The sequence below is a fragment of the Myotis brandtii genome, unplaced genomic scaffold (genome assembly GCF_000412655.1).
Source record: "Myotis brandtii unplaced genomic scaffold, ASM41265v1 scaffold237, whole genome shotgun sequence".
Taxonomy (NCBI): Eukaryota; Metazoa; Chordata; class Mammalia; order Chiroptera; family Vespertilionidae; genus Myotis; species Myotis brandtii.
In genome coordinates, this window is record NW_005358943.1 from 4,842,792 (window position 1) to 4,861,166 (window position 18,375).

Genomic DNA, 18,375 nt, shown 5'->3' on the forward strand with positions numbered 1-18,375 from the left:
CCATCTTGGTTGGGTTAATTTGCATATAGTCGCTATGATTGGCTGGTGGGTGTAGCTTGTGGGCATGGCTTGTGAGTGTAGCGGAGGTACGGCAAATTTTCATGTTTCTCTTTTATTAGATAAGATTATTATCATTATTTTTATTAGATTGTACATTTCTAAAGGACAAGGCTTATATTACCTTTATATTTTTGATAAATTAAAAGAGTGCCTTGTACATGGTAGGCCAATAATTGGGTTTGATTTAGTTTCTTAAGTAGGTTGTCTTGGGTCCAAGTATGTCTTTCCTTGTAACTGATGATTATGGTGATGATGGTGTTGGCTCTGGCCACATGTGTAAGCTACATGTAATTTACTATTCTGAGGCTAAATAGAGGATCCTATTTTTCAGGAGCCAGTCTTATACCTTTTACTTTACAAAGCTTCGTAAACTGCATTTTTTTTTCTTTAGAAAGGTTGTGTGGCTACATCTATCTGCACAGTACATGATAACATTTAAATTTGAATTACTAAAGAGACTGTCGGATTCCATGACAGTGAAGTAGTGCGACCCTCATTGCATTTGTAGCACACCTGTTGAAAGGCACTACATAATGTTTTGGAATGTCCATTATAAGTTTAAATGTAATTCAGTGGAGCCAGTAATTTTCTCAGGGCTTTGAAGCTTAGTGATGTTACAAGCTGGTCAGGACCTTGAATGGAGGAAGTGGAGAGCATGGATGCAGGGGATGCAAGGACTGTGATTCCTATTCTTCCTTCTTGAATAGGAATCACAGTCCCATTAAAAGAAAAACACCAGCCCTAGCCAGTTTGGCTCAGTGGATGGAGTATCAGCCTGTCGACTGAAGGGTCCTGGGTTCGATTTTGGTCAAGGGCACATGCCTAGGTTGCGGGCCTGATCCCCAGTGGAGGGGGGCATGCAAGAGACAGCTGATCAATGATTCTCTCTCATCATTGATGTTTCTATCTCTCTCTGCCTCTCCTTTCCTCTCTGTAATCAATAAAAAAATATGTTTAAAAAAAGAAAAATGCCAGAGTCTTGGCAGAAAACACTGATTTGCATATTATTCACATGCATTTGCATATTGAGTTCAAGAGGCTCTGTCTTCAAGTATGTAAAATAAATAGTGTAATCTGCTGCAATTGTGTGGTTCCAATCCAGTCTCCAGGGCATTGCACAAGTGAAATACATAACATGTTTAAAATCACATTTCAGAAGATAAAATATGTCAATCAGCTACAGGTGACTGCACATCAGGGATCTAGTTGGTGGGCTGGGGTTTAAGGCAAGCTTCCAGTTGTAGTAGGAGAATATAGATCAGAGAGGCAAGGTAGGCCAGCCATATGGTCAGGATCAGCCCAGCAGGGGCTGCTGGTGGGCTGCAGGGTCTCAGTTCCTGTCAGGCAGCGAGTACAGAGTTAGGGTAGGAAGACCATTTCAGTGCTAAATGGAGAGTCCCAGACTATTGCCTTAATCAGGCTTTACTTAGAAGCTTGGAAAGGATGAAGTCTGCTGACCAACAAGGCTGAAGAATGACAGTGAGTGATGGTGAGCTTTGTTCTCCCGATTGTACATCTTTGTGCCTGTTACTGCTGAGTGTTTTAGCTTCCCAGGCTCATATTGTGAGAAATGCACTTCTTTTTTGTCCTGTGAATGAAAGCTAGGTGTATTCCCATTTTGCCAGTGTCCAAATCCATCCTTGGTGCTATTCCATAAGCTCCAGGAGGTTGATAACATAAGCAATTTGGAAAATATGGGATTGGCATGGTCTTGGGGAACAGAAATACTTCATTGCTATTCACATTCCAATTTCACATTCCAGCCTCTCTCTTCATTTTTAGCTAAGTCACTTACCCTCTTCTCTTGGTTTGTCCATTTATAAAATGGGTGTTTAATATATATATATTTTTTACATGGTTTTGTGAAAATTAATTAGGTAAAGGTTATAAAGTAGTTGGAAGATACATGAAATGTTAAGTTGGGTAATTACACTGTGCTTACCTAAAATTTCCTCAGCAGACTCAAATACCAAAGGGTTTTCATACCCTTTTCTTTGCTAGAGATGTTATATAGATTCATTTTGGATCTCCTTTTATACTCATTTTACTTATTTCCTCTTCCTCTCTCTTTTGTCTGCCTTCTCTTTCCAATGCCAATTCAGCTGTTTTATTATTTGCTCAACTGACTTGGAATTGGGACAATGGAGTTAACAGGCTTGTAAAAGTGAATGAAGATGGACTGTGAACTTCATCAGTCAGAGGCTAAGTCCACAGTCACTCAGAGGGCCAAAGACACCAGGCATTTGAGGACATGACATGATTTCCTTCACATTTCAGAGAGAAGGTGCTATATAAATATGATACTGAGCCACAAAGCAGGCTTCAGAAGTAAATGCCTAAGAGCTATTGGTCCAGGGAAGCATTTATTGGCCCTCTCTCCTTTTCAAGATTGCTCCAAAGATATAAAATACATGAGTTCTACAAACCCCCAGTCTTCATTACTCACTTTGATAATCATTACTCACTTTGCATAATTATTACTTGTCCTAGATGAGTGGGTAAGTGTAAGTAATACTGAAATAAATCCCCAAAGTGTTCTTAAAACAGGTCACATTGACTAAGAATTGAATTACTCTTTTTATTTAATTATTTTTTCTGCTTCCATTCATGCTATCTTTTGCTGATATTTTTTAAGAGTTCTTTTAAATTCTGTGCCTTGTGCCCTTATATGTTAGTTTATTTAAAAATTTAGTTTTAGAGAGAGTAAGCATTCTTTTTATTTTCATGAAGATTTCTCTGTACTTAATTATGAAGGCATTTAAAACATTAGTAATTTATTTTATCAAAGTTCATTGAGCTGCATATACACTTATAATGTATGTATGTGTCTGTGTAAATGTTACCTGTTTTTTAAAATAGTTTTTTAAAAGTGACTTATTCAAATTCTTTAATGTTTTCTTATCTATTCATTTTTTTGTTTCTTCTGTAGCCCTGAAAGATTTTTCAAAAGCATTTCAACTTTTTTGGTAATAATTTTCCAATTTGAATATTTTTTTTGTTCATCAGATTTTTTATTCGTCTGAGTTTTAGATACAATTGTTGATAGATTTGTATTTGTTGCCACTTTGTTGTTCATATTTTTTATCTTTACATTTTTCATTTTCTTCCTCTTCTTAAAGAATACCCTTCAGCATTTCATATAATACTGGTTTGGTGGTGATGAACTCCTTTAGCTTTTTCTTGTTTGTGAAGCCCTTTACCTGACCTTCAATTCTAAATGATAGCTATGCTGGGTAAAGTAAGCTTGGTTGTAGGTTCTTGCTATTCATCACTTTGAATATTTCTTGCCACTCCCTTTTGGCCTGCATAGTTTCTGTTGAGAAATCAGCAGACAGTTGTATGGGCTCTCCCTTGTAGGTAACTAACTGCTTTTCTCTTACTGCTTTTAAGATTCTCCCTTTGTCTTTTGCCTTAAGGCAAGTTTCATAATTGGTCAGGGATCCAGCCCTGGTCCAGTGAGCAGAGTAAGCATGGTGCTGTGGGGAGAGGTGATATATTGTGTGTTTCTTCCGAGGCAGCGTCAATACGAATTTCTCTGTGGCTTTTCAAAGCCATGAGATGAACTGATTTTGAAGAGTTCTGCATGAAAAACAACAACAACAACACTCTAAACTTCTATTTGTGGGAAGCAGAGATCTGTAAAACATAAAAATTTAGTGCTTTAAGTTACAACCTATCCTTGTTTTGATACGAATGTACAGTTCATTAGGCTTTGTTAAAGTAGAAGTCTTTTAGCTCTTAGGGCAGAATATATAAACTAACCTGATTTTGTTATTCATGTGAAAGTAAAAAGTTAGATTTAAAATCTAATAAAATTGAACATGTGTAAAAAGAAGAGTTGTGCATGAGATGAACTGATCTATTCTGTTTTATTCCCTTAAAATATGTTAGTTGTGACCGTGGTTTGAAAAACACTGCTCTGAGATATGTGTGTACTGGGGATTGGACTGGGGAGCAGTCGGCTTTTCTGCACTCTTCCAATCCAGGCTTCTCCATCTTTAGTGCACAGCAGTGTTACCTAGGCATTTGTGAAAAATGCAGATTCCCAGATTTTATCTCCAGAGACTGCATCACCTGACCTGGGGTCAGGCCTGGGCATCTACAGGTGTTTCTCAGACAAGTTGCTTTTAGATCATACTTGGAGAAACACTTCAGTAGGTATGAGTTCCCTAATAAACAGTATACCTTTCCCTTCCCCTTCTCCCCCCCATGCATGAATACTTGATCTTATGAACAAATTCTATTCCAAAAGTCAGTTTCTGAGACTCTTGTTTAAAACTTAAGATATCAACTCTTTTAGGAAGGTTGGTAGATTTCTAAGCCAACATATATCAAAGCCTATTTAAACTAGATTTTATTATCAGCACTTCTCAGACCCTATAGCTGGCAGCCCTGGTGATTGAGGTTGGACTCAGCAGGTGGATCATAGGCAAGGGGCAGTGTTGGAGGTCCCCACCATAGTAAAAGAGAATTTATGTGGAGAATGAAGTGGACATGCAATAAAAGGAGTGAAATTTCTCACATTTATGGGAAGAAAAAGTCAGTTTGGGGAATTTCTAACCACACCCAAGTAGAGAGAGAGATCTTAGGTATGCATATTTGTGCTTTCAGTTTAGAGAGAGATTTCATCCTCATTTAGTTGACACTTAAATCAATTTTTTTGGCCCTGACTGTTCTATTTCTATGGGGAAGGAAATTGACTACAAAGGAATACAGGCAACTTTTAGGGTGATGGAAACATCCTGTAAAAACTTATAGAACTGTGTAGTTAAAAGGGGTGAATTTTTATTTTAATGTATGTAAATGATACCTTAGTAAACTAGACAAAAAATAATTTTGTTATTAAAGTTTACATACTGATTTATGCATGCATGCATAATTTGCTAGTTTCGCTTAGTAATAACAAACATCTACATTTGCATAGTACCTTTCAATTTATAAGCTACGTTCACATCTTTTTTCTCACAGTGGTCTCATAACCCTGTGAAATAGGCGTTCTTGTTCACATTTTAGAGATGAGCTACTTCTCTGAGGTTCAGAGAGGCTAAGTAAGTGATGTTCTGGAGGTCTCATAAGAAATCTTATTAGAAATCCAGGGCTTTTTCCACTGTTAACACCTTTAAAAAATAGATTACATTTGCCAATTTTGAAAAAAAAGTTGTTGATTTTGCTTATGGCTGACTTGGGTGCTCTTTCTTCCCCTTGATTCGCAGGGAATTCCTGCTTTGGTCCAGAACAATTCCTGGGAGCTTCCTGGTGCTTCACGCAGCCCCTGCCCTCTTACACACCCTCTGCCAGAGCTGTTCCATTTTTCTCCAAAGTATAGCTCTCCTGGGAAAATGCTCTTGACAAGCCCAGAATCACCTAGGCTACTCATTATGTCTCCTTCCTCCTGGCAAATGTTATACATCCTATAGTTTGTGTTGTATGTAACTAGTTGATCTCTACATTTTTTTTTCATCAAACTGTAGGAGAGATTTGCGTAAGAAAGCATTGACTTTGGATGAGGAGACAAATGGAAATTTGTGGAATTGGTGTGGAAATCAAGGAGAGTGTGGCTGGTAGAAGAATGAGTGAATTTCAAGGTGTGAATGATTAATTAGGTGCAGGGGTAAAGGTTTAGCATCTCCTTTCATTAATCTCTGTGTAGCTCAAAGTAGATCAGTTATGTTTCTGTCAAATTACATCACTAATGTGAGAGAGAGAAACATGGATCGGTTGCCTTCTATCTGCACCCCAACCAGGGATCAAACCCACAACCCAGGTATGTGCCCTGACCGGGAACTGAACAAGCAACCCTTTGGTGCATAGGTCGACACTCAACCAAATGAGCCATTCCTGCTGGGCTCGTAGATTCTTATTTAAAAAATATATGTTTTATTAATTTTTTTACATCAAGGAAGGGAGAGGAATAGAGAGTTAGAAACATCGATGAGAGAGAAACATTGATCAGCTGCCTCCTACACACCCTCTACTGGAGATGTGCCCGCAACCCAGGTACATGCCCTTGACCAGAACTGAACCTCAGCCCCTTCAGTCCGCAGGCCAACGCTCTATCCACTGAGCCAAACTGGCTAGGGCTCTATGTAGATCCTTAAGGGAAGAGGAGACTAGGAATGAATATGTCAGGTTTTAAAGAAAGAAAAATGTAGTTTGGTGCAATATCCTTAAGGGAAGAGGAGACTAGGAATGAATACGTCAGGTTTTAAAGAAAGAAAAATGTAGTTTGGTGCAGAAGAAATTTCTGATGGGGAATATTTTAATGTGGGAATCAGAGAAAAAGCCAGAGGGAAGATGGTTGTATAAAAACATTAGGACTTTGCATCAGTTGATACAGAAAGAATTTGGTGCTAAAATAGAGGGAGTTGTGGGTTTGACTTAGACCTGAATATAAATTGGACAAAGGAAAATGACAAGGGCACATGAAGAGCTGTGAAAATGTTCAGACATGTTAACCTTGAAGTGACACTAGACAACTAAACAGATGCATAAAAGTGTAAAACTAGGCCTTTCTTTAAAGGTTAGGGATGAATAAGATTTGAATCACTGGCTCAGTTGGGGGACAGGAAAGTGTAGGGGTTGTGGTTAAATTCTGGGCAGAAATGAAACCCTCTGAAGAGATAAGATGAGGAAAGAAAAAGAATGGTCCAGAGAAAGTGAGAGAATAGATGAAGAGGCCCCAAGACCAAGGAAATGCAGAGAGGATAAGCGTTGAGAGAGATGGTAAAATGGGAAAGAAATAGGTGATAAATCTTGTCAAGCACAGCCAGGAAAGATTAGAGCAGCAGAAAAAGGGAGGCAACTGGAGCTGTTCATGAACATATTGTTAGTGACTTGTGTCAAGGTAGTTTGAGTAAGATGGCATGGATGAAAGTGTGAAGTCACTCAAAGGGAATTCTAGAAGAGGAAATTTTCAGGAAAGGAGAATATAGGTTTAAGAAGCAAGGTGAGGAATGGAATGAAGAGGATAGAGTACAAGAGGCAAAATGAATGAAAATGAGATATGTTCTCTCTGTCTTTAATACACACACACACACGCACACATGCACATGCACGTGTGTACCCATCCATACTCACACAAAACCTTATACTTATTCATTAGGCAAAGTGAGGCAAGGAAGAATTTGAAAATTGGAAAAAGGCTACCTAAGGATGAAGGTTTTCAATGAGGCTTTGGTATAACCTTTGTTTTCTTAAAAAAATATATTTTTATAGAATTTATTGGGGTTGCATTGGTTAATAAAATGATATAGGATTCAAGTGTATAATGCTATAATGCATCATCTGTATATTTTATTGTGTGCTAAGACCCAAAGTCTAGTCTCTGATACAGAGAACAGACTGACCGCTGTCAGAAGGGACACCCTTTGAATGAGCAAGTGAAAGTAATAAACAGGAAGAGCGCGGGAGCAGACTTAAGATAGAGCCGAGAGGAGACAGGCAGGAGTCCAGGGTCATTGTATTTAGGTTCATAACCACTGGGAAATGTTCACATTGCGAAGAGCATGGTCTTCATGAATACTATTTCAATCAAAAACACTTCCGAGAATGGTGTTTCATAAGCATTTCTGTTTCTTTATCATTATAAAACTGGGGTCTTAACTTCCCAACAGTGGCAGCTGTTATCAGGAGGTAGACAAGGAATTTCCCTGCTGTAATCAGCTAGCCTTGTTGATTTCCCAAACAGCTTTTGAAGGCAGCTGCCGTCTCATTCACCTTGGAAGTTGAAAATAATGGAATTTAGTGGTCAGAGATCTGTTCCTTCTCCTCCCGTCCTTCCATCATTTCTTGTCACCACTCACAAGTGCCTTAGCTAAGCACCCAGATTCCTCTGCGTATCTTTTCAGCTTTATCCCACAGCTACCCTTTCCATGAACTCTTACTTTGGGCGGGCCGCGCTGTGTACCATTTTTTTTTTTATCAGCGTTGTGCCTCACTGCTTTTTCACCTTAGTGCTGTCACTTCTGAGCCTCTGCTCAAACCAGCGCCTTCACCTTAGATGCCCCTCGGAGCCTTTAGCCCAGATAAAGTTGTCCTCACTTTCAAGCTCAGAGCAGTTTCTCTCTGAGTGTCCACATGCCCTTGAGCACCTTCATGCCATCTGAAAGTCCAGCGTTGGGAGCGGATGCCCTCTCTCCATGCTGAGTGGACAGTCCTGTGGACAGATGCCTGACCTTCTCTCCCTGGAACACTTGGCTGTGATTTGCATGATGGGACCTCAATAAGGATTTGGACTTCGAGAGGAAAGGGATAGGAGCTGGTGTGAGGTTGTAGCTTGGGTTTTTTGCTTTCAAAATGTAATTTTTTTCCAAGTTTACTGAGATGTAATTGACATACAGCCCTGTATACATTTAAGATGTATAGCATAATGACTTCACTTGTATTGCAAAATGATTACCACATAAGTTAACGTCCATCATTTCAAATATCAAACTCTAACTTAAAGTAGGAAAGTTGCCGAGCCCTTGAGTGTACTTTCTGCAGCTGGAAGTGCAGATCCCTGCCCTGCGTGCTGGCCTGGCCTGGGGCTGAACTGAGTTGGGGAGGAGCTTCACCTACCCCTCCTCCCCCCGGCCCCCCGTCGGGCATGGGAAGGAGTTGCAGGCTGTGCCGGCTGCCCCCTGCCCTGCCATTTCTTTGGTGATATGAACATGGCAATTTAGGCCTGATGTACATTCTCTTCTAACAGTGTAAGCATGCTGGGTTCAGAGAGCAGCTACTTGCTTTTTAAAAACAATATAAAATGTAAAGGATGGCCAAACTGTAACTATATTATTATCACTACAGCAAGGGTTCACAAATATTTTTCTCATCCTTTTTCACTACTTTTTTGTTGTTGTTAATCCTCACCTGAGGATATTTTTTTATTGCTTTTTAGAGAGAGAATGAAAGGGAGAAACATCAATGAGAGAGAGACACATTGATTGGTTGCCTCCCGCATGTGCCCCGACCAGAGGCCCAGAGCTGGGGATGGAACCCGCAACCCAGATATGTGCCCTTGACCGGGAATCAAACCTGAGACCCCTTAGTACAAGGGTTGGTGCTCTAACCACCGAGAACACCAGCCAGGGCATAATTTTTTCCACATATTAAAAAACAAAACAAAGTTAATTGTCATATTATTTCCTAGAAATGTAACTTTTATGCTTTCTTGTGCTGCTGTATTTCTTCATTTATACTTTGGCTTATAATTTGACAGTGAAAGTTGATTCTAAAACTTTATTTTTTCCTGAAGCGGGTTCTGCCCATATCAAAGAGAAAAGAGAAAGGAAATAAGGGCTTTGTTGCCAGTTTGTTTCTTTGGCCATCTAAAGTCCTATTTAATGAATACATTTCCTTCATGAAATGCTCTGCCTTTCTCTGGATTGTGCTTTGTAGTCATTCTGATAATTGCTTGGTGTATTTTTCTGATCCCCAATTCTTCTACATTCCTCACTCTCAAAATGCTGGCTTCCCAAGGCTTTTCTCTTGGAGTATGCTACCGATGTTCGTTCCTTCTTTGCAGAGGGCCAGGCACCTGGAGAGCATCACTCCTTATAATGCTGCTCACCAGGATCTGAGGACAAGCAGGGAGCATTGTCAGGAGGGGCCATACCTTATTCAGTGGCGAGTGGTGGTAGAATTCAGGTCCTGCTTTTGCCATTGGGAACCCGAGAAGCTCCTAGGCATTATTGTGGAATGCAGGAGGAATCTGTATGTATCATTTATGGTCAGAGCAGGAAACAGATGGCACCCTCAATTTGTTTAACTTAAAGAAAGTTTAGAAAAAAGATTACCAGGTTGTGGACAATGCACGGAAACCACAAGTAGAGGTGTCCTGGAGCTAGAAGCAACTTGGTGGAGTCACCACCACCTGTAGTAACAGAGGAGGAAAGTGGGAGCAATTTTTGGAATCTGTAGGCGGAGCTCTGTGGAGAGAGCAAGGAGAGGGATGTTTCATGGAAGCTATGATCTTTAGTCAAGCGATACATCCAACCCATAGTGGACCCACAGGGAGGAAGCGCGGAGAGTAGATACCCCAGTCTCAGCCTTCTTGTTCCCTCTGAGCTCCTTCTTATGCTCTTTATTAGTCAAATCCACCTGGAGGCCAAAGGACTAGGAAGTCCATTGATGTGCTCCAAACAGGCCTGCCTCCTGGCATTCAGAGTAGAGGAGAGAGGTGATCTGGAGTGGGGAACGGAAGACAGAAAGATTCACAGAATTTTAAAGTTGGAAGAGACTTTGAGAACAACCAGTTCATTTCTCTTATTTCACAGCCACGGAGAGGTTGAGTAATTCTGAGTCCTGTGGCTTGTCAGTGTCGGGATGTAATAGGGCCGGAGGTTTCCTGGCCCTCAGTTCTGTCCCTTGTCTTCTTATATAGTAATTTGAGAGAAGGGGGGAGAGAGGAAAAAGGGCAAGGAAATTAAAGAGGTTATGTTTCAACTTGTGATTAATTCTCTGAGTAGGTGCTCAATTTCACATGTGTTATTAGCAGGGTTTAAGTGAGTTCAGAATTCAGGTAGGATTGGTTGTGTGATGAACAGATATGCATATTGATGGCAATAATAAAGATGGCATTTTATAGCAAGGAATGCATGACTGCATCTAGACTTGGCCTGCTAACCAGGCAGCTCAAATGGTGTGGCTTTTGTTCCCTATTGATTCTGGCCTTGCTACCATGCTCTCTGTGAGGTATCTTATGGCCTCAGAATCTTGTTTTAGATCTAGGCTCTGAGTTGAAGGCTGAATCATGTTTATGCTTCATCATCAGAACCTCCTTAGAACTCAGTGACCAAGGGAAAGAGGGCTAATTTGTACACATTAACATATGTCACTTGTATAGGCATTGATTTACACACATATGTACAGGTGCAAATAAATACTCAGATATACAGGCAATTATCAGCTAACATTGACCTAGGAATGATCCCTACATAATATCAAGAAATTGGAAATGGCTTTGCTGTTTATGGTATTTCCCTTTATGTTATAACCCTTGGGAGTGAAGGACCTAAAACAATACCTTCATTTATGTGTCAACGGAGATGGAGAGAGGTAGCTCATTATTGGTCTTTTGAGGTACTTAATCATTGGTTCATTCACTAATGTCACCAACAAATGTTCACTGAGCACCTACCATATGCCAGACACTCTGCTAAGTACTGGAGATAAAGAAAACAGATGTAATCCTTGCCCTTCATCAGAGTTTCCAAGAAAAGCTATCTTACTAGCCAACATAGTGAGGGTGGGTTCTCCTTTCTTATATTCCATGCAGGGAGAATCACAATTGGTGAGTGAAGATATGGATTTCAAAGATAATAAATGACTATTTTGATGTAATTGAAGTTGTCATATTACTTTGCACAAAATTATTAAAATAGATTTTAAATCCTAAAGCCAGCCAGCACCTACTATTTTGTTGTTGTTTGTTAATCCTCCCCGATGATATTTTTTCCATTGATTTTTATTTTTAGAGAGAGTGGAAGGGAGGGGGGGAAGCAGAGGGAGAGAGAGAGAAAGAGAGGGAAGAGAGAGAGAGAAGATAGAAGAGAAGAAAGAAGAGAGAAGAGAGAGAAACATTGATGTGAGAGAGACACATCAATTGGTTGCCTTCTGCTCGCACCCCAACTGGGCCAGGGATCAAATCTGCAGCCCAGATATGTGCCCTTGACTGGGAATTGTACCTGGGACCCTTCCAGACACTAACAATTGAGCACACTGGCCAGGGCAAATTTGGTGGCTGGTGGGGAAGGGGAGGGAGGGGGAGTAGGTGCTGGCTGGCTTTAGGATTTAAAATCTATTTTAATAATTGTTTATATTGAATATCAGGTTGTTACTTATAGACTAACTTTTTAAAACAACTAATTTCTAAGGTCAGTAGAATGGTACTAAAGTTAGAGATGGAGGTGAGAGGGAAGGAGTCTGACTCTTCTAAGTAATTTGAGGCAAGAGAAGCTCCTTATCTGCCTTTGGACAAAGTCTATTCACATTCAATGAAAAAATATCAGGTGCCTGCTATTTGCTAGATGCTTTCAAATAAATTGTTTAATTCTGTGAGGTGAGGATAATAATCCGTATTTTATAATGAAGAAAATGAGGTCCAGATAATTTAAGTTACTGGCTCCCTTCTCCTTAATGGAAGTAAGTGTTAAAGTCAAGTTTCAATCCTAGGTCTTTTGACTTCTAGGTCCTTGCCTCCTTTACTGTAATTAATATTTTATCATTGTGACAATTTCAGTCTATCGTTTTCATTACATTTCCTGCTCATCTATTAGCACTTACTTGTTACTCTCCTTCTCTCCCAGACAGGATTAGGGGGCCTCCTATGGAGCACTGGGCATGCTCTATTATAATGCATCACATCCTACTGTAATTTCCTGTTTGTCTGCCTTGGCCACTAGGTTAAAGGCTGCTTGTAGATTGGATCCAGTTCAGTGTTGGATCCCACCTCCTATCACATTCCCTGGCACATGGAAAACAGTCAATAAACATTTATCAAGTGAGTCAATCTTCACAGCAATCCTGTGAAAGCAGTTATTATCTCCTGTTTTACAGAAGAGGGGCCTGAGGGTCAGAGAAGTAAAGAAACTAATCTAAGATCACACAGCAAATTAAGAGTAAGTATAAAGCCCGTGTTTTCAACTCCAAAGCTTTGCTCTCTCCACCAAACACAGCACGATTATCATTGCTGGGTCTGCAGAAGTTTCGTGGAGGGTTGCAGTGGCTTGGAGTATACTTAAGCAGTAGAGCTGATTACTTGGGGGGACTTGGATGTGGCCTTTTACTCAGAACACCAGTGTTTTCTGGGTAGCTCTGGTGGTCCCTGTCCCATCCTTGGCTTACTGTTGCCCTCCCAATATCTTCCTTGTGCCTTTTCCCCAGGTGAGATTTTCCTGCTGCTGTGTGCCTGTGCTTCTCTTTTTCTGACCCACCACCCATTTTCACTACTCACCCCCCGCCTCCCTTAATAATCAGCGTCAAGCCAATAATTTTTGTTAACACTTGAAAATGTTATTTTGCTGTTAAACCAATAAATTGCCCTAATCTGCTGCCAAATGGCAATAATCAGAATCTGGTTTCAAAAGGTTTGGATTTCAGCAGGGCTGCCCACACTGTCCTTTGAGGCATATAGATTAATTATAATTAAGAACCGTGTGCAGATGTTAGGAGAGAAACTTTGAACAATTTTGGTGTCTGCTCTTGCAGATATTAAGGAAAACGTGAGTGGCTGTTGCTGGTGAGAATACAGATAATCATTGATGTTTGTATTGCAAACTTCTATTAAAGTGTACACATATGAAGTGATTCATAATCCTTTACTAGTTATCTGTACAGCTCTTGTATCAGGAACTTGGGTGACTGTAGAAGTGATACTTCTGCTTTGCACAGACGGCAGAAAAGAACAAGTCAGAGGGACCAGCCTGCTTTTATCACTGGAAGTGTTGGAGAACAAGGAAGGAATTCAAGTCTGCATGGACCAAGTATAAACAGAAGGCTCTTATTTCAGCACAATAATTTATCTGCTGAAATAAGTTTTAGGTTCTAAGTCAAGAAATTAAATGCCCCATTGACCTTTGCAGCTTCTTCTAGGCGTCTAAAGGACTATGGTCATTGGAAGGGCATCTCTACCTACACCACATAGGAGGACTTGATGGTCAAGGATTTGGATCATTTTTACCTGTATCTTTTCCCTCTCTCCCATCTCTCCTATTCTTCTCTGATCAGATACTTTGCCATAAGTGCCTTAACTAAGGCTCTGTTTTCTTTGACCTTGTCTTGACATTATTTGTTGTGGCTGTGGTATGTTGAAATGCATTTGTGGCTGGCCCTGCACAGGAGTGCATTTAGATAAGTAAAAGCCCCAGCAGGACCAAGGAGCACCGTTTATTGCCATGTCAATCACTACATTAAAAATGGAGTTAGCATGTTTGTAAGATGTCCAGGTGGACTTTTCTTTCTTTACTGGTTTTATAGGTACACAGTCTCAGCATCTGCCTCCACTCCCCACACTCCCAGGATTTCTTTGTTCCTTTCTGAAGAAAGAGCAGGGGCAAGGGAGCTCAGAGCTCTAAAAGAGTAATGGATGATGGTAATATTATAAGAAGGAGGAGAATGACAGTACAGAGAGAAGTTTTAGGTTCTAAGTCAACTGAAATGAAAGGTTGGTACCTTTTATATGTTATTTTTACAGATTTAGATAATATTGAGATGATGTTTAGCATATCCTCAGTGCATTTGGAGGAGTGAAATTGGGTTTCCAAAAATCCTGCATGTATAGATGTATTTCATTTGTTAGAAATAGATATTGATCTTATGCATCAAAATGACATTAAATAGTAGATGTTTGACATCTGTAATACCCTCCTGCTTCAAGTGGTTGTTGAATACCTGCATTGCCTAAGCTAAGCATTATGACTTAAAAGCACTTCTTTGGTTCAACATTTGCTCTGTGCCTATAAATTTTAATTTAGAAAGTATAACTTAAAACCCAAAATTGACATGGAACTTAAAATTTAAAAAAATGTTAATTAAAAGATGTACTTTGGATCTGTTATGCAGAGTTGAGTTCATCATACTTCTTAGTTCATGGCACATTTTCATTATTGGTTCACATAAGGACATCTTGTTTATTGATTTAGTTCTTTGTGTATCTTTATTCTTCTGTATGCATTTTAGAATAACTTAATAAAATTCTTTAAAAAATCCAGCTATTATTAATGACAGCAATTGCCTTGAAGTTATAGATGAATTCAGAGGAAAATAGAACTCTAAGATACTATGTTATCATACCTGTGAATGTGGTATATGATTACATTGTTCAGGTCTTTTTTCATAGCCTTTAATGGAGTTTTACATTTGCTCTGTTAGATGTCTTATGCATTCTTTAGTTGCTTGTGCTATTATGAGTTTATATTTTTTAGTTGGTTAAAAGAGAGCTATTAATGTTTTCTAAGAGTATCATTTATCTAGCAACCTTGCTCCACTCATATTAATACTAAGTGTTGGCTTGGGGACTGAAGGGTCCCAGGTTCGATTCTGGTCAAGGGCACATGCCCTGTTGAGGCTTGATCCCCAGTAGGGGGCATTCAGGAGGCAGCCGATCAATGATTCTCTCTCATCATTGATGTTTCTATCTGTCTCTTCCTCTCCCTTCCTCTATGATTCTTTTAAAGGATCAGCTTTTTTCTTCCTTTCTTTGCCTTCTATTTCATTAATTTCTGCACTTCATTATTTAATTCCTTATTATTTAATTCCTTATTTATTATCAGTAAAAAGTATTAAAAAAGAGAATACTAATTGTTTTTAAATTCTATTGGATTTTCTATGTAGATAACCATATTATCTTCAGATAATGCTAGTTGTTTTCTTTTTTCTTCCCATTCTTAAAACTTTTATTTTCTTGACTTATTTTATTTACCATAGCCTCCAATAGCAGTGACAGCACAAATCTTGCCTTTTTCTCAATGTCAAAAAGAAAGTGATCAAGAGTTTTTGGTGTATACTCTTAACCAGGTAAAGACTGATGATCTCCTTCATTTCCTGTTATTGCATTTTTTTAAAAAACATTTACATCATGAATAGATATTTCCCCCCTTAATTAAATGTGTTTCTGTCATGTTTTTGAGATATCTGTGTAAATATCTCCTTTAGCTCATTAATGTGGTGATTTATTTTGATGTATAGTCTACAATTCAGCCATCCTTGCATTCCTGGTATGTCATATTTGATCATGTTATTTTTAAAAGATGCTATTTTGGCTAGCCAATATATTTTTTAAGGTCACCCGCCCCCTTTATGTTCATAAGTGAAGGGGAACTCTGATAATCTTTTCTTGTACTACAGTTATCTGGATTTCCTTCTTTTTCTATTTTATTCAACTTGTATGAGCAAGGCTTATTTCTTCTCTTAAAAGTTTGGATTTCCTTTATAAAACCATGTGCACTTGTTTTACTTCCTTTTATTTTGACAGAGGTGGGTTGGTTGAATGGGGAGTAGAGATGGGAGGTGGTTATTGGTGGATTAGGATTGGGGGCCTTGAATAACCATTTTATTTTCTTTAATGGTTAATGTTATATTCAAATTTTCTTTTGAACCCCTTTTTGCTATTTTTATTGTATATTTATACATCACTTTAAAAAGTAATCATTTTTCATAATATTATTTTATTTTAAAAATCTTATTGTACATGATGCTGTTTTTCCATTTTTATTATGAATTTCATTTGCATTTTTTCTGTTTTACCTTGAGTGATCTTGTCAGAACTTTATTGTAGTCTTTTTTAAAAAAATATATTTTATTGATTTTTTTACAGAGAGGAAGGGAGAGGGACAGAGAGTTAGAAACATCGATGAGAGAGAAACATCAATCAGCTGCCTCCTGCACATCCCTATTGGGGATGTGCCTACAACCAAGGTACATGCCCTTGACTGGAATAGAATTTGGGACCCTTCAGTCCGCAGGCTGACACTCTATCTACTGAGCCAAATGGGTTAGGGCTATTGTAGTCTTTCAAAGAATCACCTTTTTTCTTCCTTTCTTTGCCTTCTGTTTCATTAATTTCTGTACTTCATTATTTAATTCCTTATTAGGGTTGACTCTGTTGATTGTTCAATAAGTGAAAATTTAGTTACAATTAATTATTTTGTATTTAAAATTTTTCTTATAAGTGAATTTAAAGGCATAGATTTCTCTTTAAACTGTTTTAGTTGTACACTAGACATTTCCATATTTAATATTTTTATTGTCTTTCTTTCAAAGGATATTTTAGTTTCTCTTTTGATTCCCTTCTTAACCTTGGTTGTTTAATAGAAAGTTTTTAAAAAAGTTTTGGATATGTGATTTTTTAGCTACTTTAAAAAATTTATTTGTGATTTAATTACATTATAGAAAAATGACAATTGTTTTATATTGATTCTTTGGAATTTACTGAGGCATTTTTGTAGATACAATATTTTTTTACATATTTAAAAGAATATGTAGTCTGTATTGTATGTGAATTTCTGGATATCAGAACTAGTTCAAACTTATTACTCATGCTGTGTTTTTAAAAAAATATTTATGCCTTTGTTTATATTTTGTCTATTGGATTTATTTGTTACTTCCCATGGTAATTTTAAGTATTGCTTTACACACAGTAAGCCTATATTTTTATATTCATACTAGAGGCCTGGTGCATGAAATTCATGCACGGAGGCGGGGGTGTCCCTCAGCCCATCCTGCAACCTCTACAATCTGGGACCCCTCGGGGGATGTCCAACTGCCGGTTTAGGCCTGATCTCACAATTCAGGACCTCTGGCTCCTAACCATTTGCCTGCTTGCCTGCCTGATTGCCCCTGACCACCTCGGCCTGCCAGCCTGATCACCTCCTAACCGCTCCCCTGCCAGCCTGATTGATGCCTAACTGCTCCCCTGCCGGTCTGATCGCCCGCAACTGTCCTTCCCTGCTGGCCTGATCACCCCCAACTGCCCTCCCCTGCTGGCCTGATGGCCTGCAACTGCCCTCTCCTGCCAGCCTGATGGCCTGCAACTGCCCTCCCCTGCCGTGACCTGCCTCCTCCACTGGGCCCTGCCTTCATCTTGTGATGGCCATTTTGTGACGGCCATCTTGTGATGACATTAGGGCGTGATGCATGAGGGCGTGACGACCACCTACGCTATTATTAGTATGATTTTTGTGTCTTCTTGGTACTAAATTTGACATCTCTCATTGTCACTTTTTAAAAATATATATATTTTATTGATTTTTTTACAGAGAGAAAGGGAGAGGGATAGAGAGTTAGAAACATCCATGAGAGAGAAACATCAATCAGCTGCCTCCTGCACACCCCCCATTGGGGATATGCCCGCAACCAAGGTACATGCCCTTGACCGGAATCGAACCTGGGACCCTTCAGTCTGCAGACTGATGCTCTATCCACTGAGCCAAACAGGTTAGGGCTCATTGTCACTTTTGATGTTTTTACCTTTGAATTCATATTGTCTTAATATTAAAAATTTGATAGATATTCCTACATTGCCCTCCAAAAAGGTTATGCTCTTTCTACTTCACTTGACATATACTATATGAGACTCCTTGTTTTCCCATATTTTCTGAAGTGATAAATTTTAGGCCTATGCATCGTAGCTTTCTGTCTTTATTGGTAGCTTGGGGAACTGGATCTGATGCATAGTTCTGGCACTTTTAATCTTCATTTTACTCACTGCCTATCATATCTTAACCACAATCTCCTTAATTGTGTTACTCCAAATGGTGTCCTGACTGCATTAAAAGGTAGTACTTGGAAAATTTCACTTAATCATCCATTTAAATCACATTTTATTCTTTCTGTTGG

General features: G+C 39.0%; 1 protein-coding gene across 5 annotated transcripts in view; it reads left to right on the plus strand.

Moving 5' to 3' along the window:
* The window catches only part of GRIN2B (glutamate receptor, ionotropic, N-methyl D-aspartate 2B), a 441,978-nt gene that overhangs the window by 99,000 nt on the left and 324,603 nt on the right, over positions 1–18,375 (plus strand). The window contains exon 1 of one of the 5 annotated variants that reach the window (XM_014540195.1): positions 16,451–16,455. The exons of the other annotated variants lie outside the window; for them this stretch is intronic. The gene's annotated coding sequence lies outside the window, so the exon portion shown is untranslated. Of the gene's footprint in view, positions 1–16,450; positions 16,456–18,375 lie in introns of those variants that run through there. 5 annotated transcript variants of the gene reach the window in all.